General features: G+C 35.7%; 1 pseudogene; it reads right to left on the bottom strand.

Annotated features, from left to right (window-relative positions):
* Positions 1-3,361: 3,361 nt before the first annotated feature.
* Positions 3,362-5,266, bottom strand: LOC149153309 (pentatricopeptide repeat-containing protein At1g71210, mitochondrial-like; annotated as a pseudogene).
* Positions 5,267-8,679: the final 3,413 nt, after the last annotated feature.

Genomic DNA, 8,679 nt, shown 5'->3' on the forward strand with positions numbered 1-8,679 from the left:
TATGATGAAGAAGACTCTAGAAGAGCCCTGGTTAAGAGTTAAGGTAGTCAAACCTAACCACTAGTAGGTTGATATTGCGAATTTTTGGAATACTGTGTGGTACCGTTAAGGTGTCCAACGTTTCAAGTGAACACTTCGCCTATCTTCAAGGATACAAAACTCAAAATATGATATGAAGGGTGCCAAACTAGGAACAATTATATAATTGCATAAAAGAAATGCCCATTAGAAAAGCGAATGTTACAAATTGACAAATAATTAATAATTATTGAAAAGAAACATTACAAATTTATATAATTAATTAAAGGAATTAGAAAATAATTGGGACAAGGGAGAATTTAATGAATTTAAAATTAGAAAAATTACTATTATTAGAGGGGATTACATAAATTGATTTTATTGCTAGAAGGGGATTATATAAATTAGACTAAATTAAATTAAAGTAAAAATTTTGTTTATTAGAATGTAGGGAGTTAAAATATAAGTCAAATTTGAATTAATATTAAAGAGAAGGGAAATATATTTTTTATTTTATTTGAATTATTAACTTTAGAAAGACAAATTATTTTTATTTTATTAATGAAGGGGATTATATAAATTAGTTTTATTATAAGAGAGGATTATATAAATTAGAATAGATTAAATTAGAGTAAAAATTTGTTTATTAAATTAGAGGAAGCCAAAATATATGCAAATTGGAATTAATATTAAAGAGAAAAAGGGGGTTAGAATAAAGTAGATAAGGAACACGTTGGGATTAAAAAAAATAAATTAACCAGAGGGATGTGAATGTTACTAATTTATTTTTTATTAAAAATTATTATTAAATTAAAAATATATACATTAATTAATTAATTAATTAATTAATTAAAGGAGATAAAAGAGTTTAGGGACCAAATAAATTAGTAATTCGACAACAATGAATATTAAAGGTTGAAAGATTATATTAAACATTAGAATATAATAATATAACATTAAAAGAAAGAACAAGAACACAAATATAGAAATATAATATAATAGGGAAGAAAGGGGTACTTTTAGGCTATACTAAGAAATAATATTAAATAATACAATAGATTAGGGTAGAAAATTATTAGGATTTAATTATGGTAAACTATACTAAAAATATAGAAAGATTAGAGAAAAATAAGATCAGAGTACACTTTAATTTAAGAATATAGAATTAAAAAAGGATTAAAAGGAATTAAAGTTAAAAGGTGACAAAGAAGAACGAAGAGGATTATTAATGGAGGGAACTGGGACCTAAGATTGGTAAGTCTGACGTCAAGGTTAGGGGGTTTAGGATTAGATGACAAAAAATGAATGACAAGTTTCCTAGAATGGTTCAACCGATATCCATCTTCTCAATTAAATTTGTTAGGGTGCTTTCCAATTTCTAGAGCTTCCCTAAGGATGCAATGTGAGTGGAAAGGAGCAAGGGCCATGATTTATATAATTTTAAATTAGCAATGTATACATCCCTATTATTTATTAGTTTTTCTTAATCCCCAACGTGTTCCTTATATACTTTATTCTAAATTTAATAATTTAAATAAGATAAAATATATATCCCCCACCATTTTTCCTCTTTAATAATAATTCCAATTTGCCCTATCCTTTTGCTTCCTCTAATCTAATAAGCAAATTTGTACTCTAATTTAATTTATTATAATCTAATTTTAATTTCATTAATATGTCCCTTGTCCCAATTATTTTCTAATTCCTTTACTAATTAATTATATAAATTTTTAATGTTTCCTTTCAATAATTATTAATTATTAATTATTTGTCAATCTGTAATGTTGACTTTTCTAACAGTCGTTTCTTTTACCTAATTATATAGTTGTTCCTAGTTTGGCACTCTTCGTATCATAGTTTTATATTTTTGTCCCTTAATATGGGTGAAGTGTTCACCCGAAACGTTTGACACCTTAGTAGTGTAATGCCCTATTTAATCTTATCATACAAAATTTACTAGTGTTTAAATTACCTTAGAATATTGACTTATAATTATCAAGAAATATTGGTACATACCTACATTGGTGAAACTGTAAATTTATTACTGATATAAATTTTGTTATTATTCAATTCCCAACTTACCTCCTCAGATTTAAATTTTGATAGGATATGGTCTCCTTCCATTTATTCCAATTTAAATATTCATATCTCATCCCCAAAATGTCCTCTCAAATTTACTTGAGAGAAGGCATGGTCCTCTCCAATTAATTACCAAATTATATATTCATATATCATCCCCAAAATGTCCTCTCAATTTACTTGGGAGAAGACATGGTCCTCTCCAATTAATTACCAAATTATATATTCATATCTCATTCCCAAAAATGTCATTTCAAATTTACTTGGGAGAAGACATGGTCCTCTCCAATTTAATTACCAAATTAAATATTCATATCTCATCCCCAAAATGTCCTCTCAAATTTACTTGGGAGAAGACATGGTCCTCTCCAATTAATTACCAAATTATATATTCATATCTCATTCTCAAAATGTCCTCTCAAATTTACTTGGGAGAAGATAAGTCAAATGTAAGGATGAGGGGGTAGTTATGACATTAATGAGATATGGTTGAGGTGGAGAAGAGAAGGGGGAATAAAAGGGGAAGGATGAGGGGAGGAGAGGGGATCCTTGATCTTGCTTTTGGTTTTGGTTTAGTTGTGGTTTTGGAGGATTTGTTTTGAGAGTAAGGTGGGGAAGAGAGAAGAGAGAGAATGAGAGTATTGTTTATCTTAGACACACTACATCTGGTTGGAATTGGGCTCGAAGGGCTAGGGAACCTATGGAGGTTTACTAGGCTATGAAATACTTCCTAGTTGGCTGGGAGGTAAATTTAGTTGGTAGTCAAGAGGAGCATCCAAACAGGATCAAGAGCTCAGGGGCATCTCAATCAGGCTATCCGAACAGGTATTCCTTTATTTATTGATGACTCATGTAAGTGATTGAAATGAAATGCTCACTATTTAATTGTAGGAAATAAATTTTAATGGTAAATTATCATCGATTAAATGTTTAGTTAGAAATAAATTATTTCTCGTTTTATTGTATTTGAATTTAAAGAAATTTAGTTATGTTAGATGACCCTAAGATGGAGCCTTACACGTGGTATCAGAGAGGGTTCAAAATCTGGACCCAAGACCCACTAGACACAAATCTCCGCTATTTTTTTTTATAAAAGTATGTGGAACTGATTTCTCCACCTTACTCTCAACTCTGCTTCCCCTATGTATTAGAAGGTGATTCATACTCCACCTATCTAGTTGACTTTTCATAATCATCATAATAGAACAACAACACACGTGCTCTCACCAAGATTGAATATGGCCAGAAACAAAAGAATGCATGCTCATACAAATTTTGGGCCTCGGTTAGACACCATCTTCAACAAATGGCTTATATACCTATTAGGATGCAATTTCTTTTCTAACATTTCACCCATGAGTTTCTGAGCATCATTTATTCTGCCTGCTCTACATAAACCATATATTAGGGAGTCATAAGTTGATGCATTTGGTGCACAACTTTTTTTTGGGCATTCTGTTGAATAGATCACAAGCAAGTTCCATTTTACCTTCCTTGCAAAGGCCTCAGAGTAGCATGTTATAAATAAGAATGTCAGCGGCAAAGCATTGCTCCATCATTTCTTCGAGCACTCCTATGGTGGATTCTAGCCTCCGGGCATCAGATAACCCAACAATTAAAATACTAAAAGTTCCAACATTAGGAGCACAATTTTGCTTTCACATGTCATCAAAGAGAAACCACGCCTGGTTAACCTCACGTAACTTAAAGCTGTGGCCCAGGAGCACATTGTAAACGAAAGTACAAGAGTGATATCCTTTCTTCTTCATACCACTAAAAATTCATAGTGCCATATTAAATTTTCCTTCCTTGCATAGGGCATAAATAAGTTTCACATAACATCCAAGGCTGGGAAGTAGCCTTTTGCTAATCATTTCTTCAAAGAACATAAGGGCAAGCTCCAGTTTCTCTGCCATGCAAAGGCCACTAATCATAACATTGTAAAGCTTCATGGGAAAGATATTTTCTGCTAGCAATTCTCTAAACAAGTTCAGGGCATTAACCACACTTTTACTTCTCAAGTAGCCATGTAACAAGTTAATATAGGATGTGGCATCAGGTGTGCAGCTATCCTCGAGCATCTTTTCGAGAATTCTTATCCCTATATTAGGCCTGCCTGCCTGACAGATGATCTTTATAAATTTATTGTACAAACCAGTATCTGGAGGGGAACCACACACATGTACGTCTAATAATTGAAGAGCCTGATCAATCTGGCCTGTTTCACAAAGAACAAAAAATACCATTTTCACAATTAAGCGACTAGGTACATGCCCACTCTCTTGCATTTCAAGAAGCAACTTGGAAGCCATATCTCCCCTTTTTACATCACAAAAGCTATCTATTAATGCATAGTAAGTTCTTTTGTTAAGCACCACATTCATTTTCCTCAACTTGCCAAGCAACAAATATCCATCATCTACTCTTCCAGACTCGCAGAGGCTAGAAATGATTTTACCAGATGTTGAGTAATCAGGGACATAATTCCATTCAATTCTGGCATCAAGAAGCTTGTGAACTATATCAAATTTCCTTGCCTTGCTCAGAGCATTAACAAGAATAACAAGTGTATGTTTGCCTGGGAAGAAACTTGCTGCCATCGCATCCTCCACAACTTTATAGGCTTCATCCATTTTTCCCATCCTACAAAGCTCATTTGTAAGTTTATTATAAGTAAGCCTATCCAGAGAAAACCCTATTTTTGATCTTTCATTGAAGAGATCCATTGCAATGTCAACAAACTTACCTCTGCAAAAAAAAAACGAATGGCCGCATTGATAGTGATCGTGTCTAGACAAATATGCTTGCCTTTCATCTCATTCAGTAAACAATAGACCTCCTTGTGTCTCTTCCATCTCAAAAGGCCAGCAACCAATGCACCATAGCAACGAGGCCTGAGATGGAACCCCTGAGAAACCCTCTCTTTAAAGTAATCCAACGCTTCATTCACTCTATTCTCTTCAATGAGATGCTTGATCACTATCTCATATGCTTTAGAAGTCCGAATAGCCTGTTCTTCTCTCAATTCGTCAATCAACAACGCAACTTCATCAATCCTACCGTCTCTGCAGAAAGCACTAGCAAGAGAAACAACAACGACCTCATCCACGGTAAGACCATTTCTCCTCAGTTCATCAAGCACGCCTTTCACTTCATCTAATTTGCCCATCTTGCACAAACCGTGAATCTTCATAGAGCCCCCCAATCCTACCTTGGCCTCACTGTAGCATTCGCTTCTCAATAACATCTATGACATCAAAGGAATTTTATTTTGCCAATATTCTAACCAACACACTGTACGAAAACTTATCCAGGCTCAAATTATGAAACCACATTCACCCAAACAACTCCAGAGCCAATTCAGACTTCCCGACAAGTGAATATCCCATTATCAGAATGGAATAAACCCTTGGACTAGAACCAGGGTTTTATTTCCGGTATGAATCCATCCACTCCTCTATAACCCTAAATAAACCAACCCTAGACAACATCTTGAAGAATGTGTAAGAGGCTATCACACTATGATTGTAGCCACTCTGCTGCCCAGCCCACTCAAAGAACTTGATGCCTAGTGCCACATCCTTCTGAATTTTCAAAACCCTAATTACACATTGTTCAATTAGGGTTAGGTTAAGAATTTTAAGTGCATGTTCAGTTTCTGAACCCCAGTTTCCTCTTGAAAGAATTGAGTTGATATCTTCTACTTGGGTTTGCATCTTTGTATTTAAGGCTGGCCTGCATTGTATAAACCATTGTTTGAAGGAAGATGATATTTTTCTAATACTCTGATCATGAGATTCTAACAGATGATCTACATCAAGTCCCAATGTTGAGTATCAACATATTCTTTGATGACCCAACAAGTAAGTTGAAGCCAATGATAATAAGTATTGCTTACCCTTGCTCTGAATGAGCAAGTTGATGCCAAAATACAAGAGAAGGGATGATTTTGTGCATCATCCCAGCATCTCATGACGTTGGAATGATGATCAGAGACTGAGATGGGATTTGTTGAAAGACACTACATAAACAAAAGAAAAATCTAAATCTATCGAAATTAAGTCACAAATATTGACCTAAAAGCTTCTCTCAATTCCATTAGTTCGATGAGTTAAGAAGTTATGAAAATTATAAGTTAAAAACATTTTGAAATTGAGATTTATGTGTTTTGCAAGTATATAGGTGATATTAATTTTCATTCTCCATTCTATTAATATCACAAAGTGGCATTCTTTCATCCCACAATATTTTAGATTTTGTCTATGAAGCTAGTAAGAAGTCACATTTATTTTGGCAATGTAATTTTTATTCTTTAAACTAATTATTGCAAATAGGTATATATATATATATATATATATATATATGTATGCATTCATGGATAATTGCTTAGGAACCTTGCTTCAAAGACATTGCCTCTTCAAGAGGTGAGACCAATTGTTTATATGTCCTATAGGGGGTCCCAAGATTCATAAAATGGACATAAAGGATTTTAAAAACATAATATAAAAGGGTGGGAAGGAACAACTAATGGCCATAGAAGGAAGACATGACTAAAAAGGGTATTATTCACATTAGTATTTGACTTATTTAAACCAAGTTATTAATTGGCTCAATATTAAATTATAGCTATGGTACTAAATAAAACAATTTGTGTTAGAGCGTGACTTACAAGTACATTGCACTAGTACCCTAGCGAGTCTCAAGATAAAATTTGTAAGTTATGTAGAACTCACACATGAGAGGATTTGGTAGATCCTTGGGAATCTTCTCAGTACTAATAATGCTCATTTGCGAGCATAGTAAAAGGAAAACTTATGACTATCGTAATACACATGTATGTGAGTCAGTTAAGAGGGACAAGTCCTAAGAGGGATTAATGAGTCTTGCGCATCATGCAGATATTTGGAAAATTCAAAATGGTGAGGACGCGAAGAAATCAAGGTCAGGGAGAGTCATCACAAGGACCTCCTACAAATAACCCATTACCTTCACCAGAATTGACTATCATCTTGCGTTCCTTAGAAGCAATTAAAGAGACTTTAAAAGGGCGCCAAACAAATGAAGTGGAAGTGGAGCACCCTCCATCAAGGTTAGGAAATTTCGAGGGATCAAGAGACTCTAATAGAGGACCTCTAATCGTGGACATTACTAGGGAGCTCCAAAAGATTAAGCTCCCGGAGTTTGCAAGAGGTCATGCCAGCGAACGTGCAGAAGCTTGGTTAGAAGGAATGAGAAGGTGCTTCACACTAAGGGATTATAATTCCAATTCAAAAGCTAAAATATCAATATTCCCACTCATAGATAGTGCTTTGAATTAGTGTGGTAACTTAGAGCGTCAACTACACCTTTGGGTACAGTTACTTGGGAGTTATTTGAGGAGAGATTCAGGAAAAGGTACCTACTAGCGTATTATGAAGAACAACATGTAGGAGCCGTCCATACCTTGGTATAGGGAAATCGTACGGTAGAAGAATATGAAATTAGATTCATGGAATTGGTCAAGTATGTCTCCTACATGGATACTGACCAGTGCCAAGCAGATCATTTTATTTATGGATTGAACCCTAAGATTAGGGCAATGGTGCAGATGTGGAAACCATCCTCAGTTGCAGAAGATGTGGAACATGCTTGTTATGTCGAAGAACACTTAGACTTAAAGGGTGGAAACAAAACCATTTTTCCACGCCAACCAAGGTTTATCGGGAAGGCCCCTCGTACCTTCCCCAAGGGAGGAAGTTTGAGGCCACCACCATATGGAAACAGGGTTGTACCCAAAGCACCGATAGCAGGGATTTCAATGGTTACTAGTGCAGCTTCACTCGCATATTTAAGGGCGCGTGCAAATCAAGGTGATATGCGAGGAGCAACAAGTAGGGGCAGGGGTCCCAAGGGAAGTAACTCTTTCCAAAGAACTCCACAACATTTGGTTCAAGGTCTACCACGCCTCACTTGTTGGGGATGCGGGGGACCTCATTACCAGCGTGACCGCCCTGACTTACAAGCTAGTAACAACCATAGAGAAGGAAAAGCACCAATGGGGGGGTGTTACACAGTAATTTATCACTGCCTTCCTGTCAGTCGCCCTGCTGTGTCCAAGAAGTCACAATCACTAAGTGTTTGATCCCTGAACTGGCTTAAAACCCATTTTTCCAAAGTTTTGTGCATCAGCGCGTCTGTTCCTAAAATAACCGCGATGACCAGCGCTCCACAGTCTATTTCGTGCGCTGCCATCGCGGAAGAACATCACTTTTCCGCGATGACGCACAGCGCGGCTTTCGCGTGTCCTTCCGCGCTGACATGACTTGTTCAGTTATTGTTATGTACTGACAGCGCGGCAGTCTCCATATAATCCGCGCTGATCCAGTTTGGGCGAATTTGTTCAAACAACCAGCCTTCCAGATCTCTCCAGGCTTGGTTGTTAGCTTTGTGAATATCGACTCCCTTCTATGGCATGTCTGTTCGACCCTTTGCAACTACTCCCCTTGAAGATAAGCTCATCCTTCCACCTTTTTAGGAGGCTCCTTCTCCTATATAAACTTCCACCATTACCATGAGCAGCTAGTTTTTGGGGTTAGAAACTAG

This window comes from Pinus tabuliformis, chromosome 9 (genome assembly GCF_031772625.1).
Source record: "Pinus tabuliformis cultivar Carrire ecotype Pingquan chromosome 9, CPIR1, whole genome shotgun sequence".
In the NCBI taxonomy this organism is placed as follows: Eukaryota; Viridiplantae; Streptophyta; class Pinopsida; order Pinales; family Pinaceae; genus Pinus; species Pinus tabuliformis.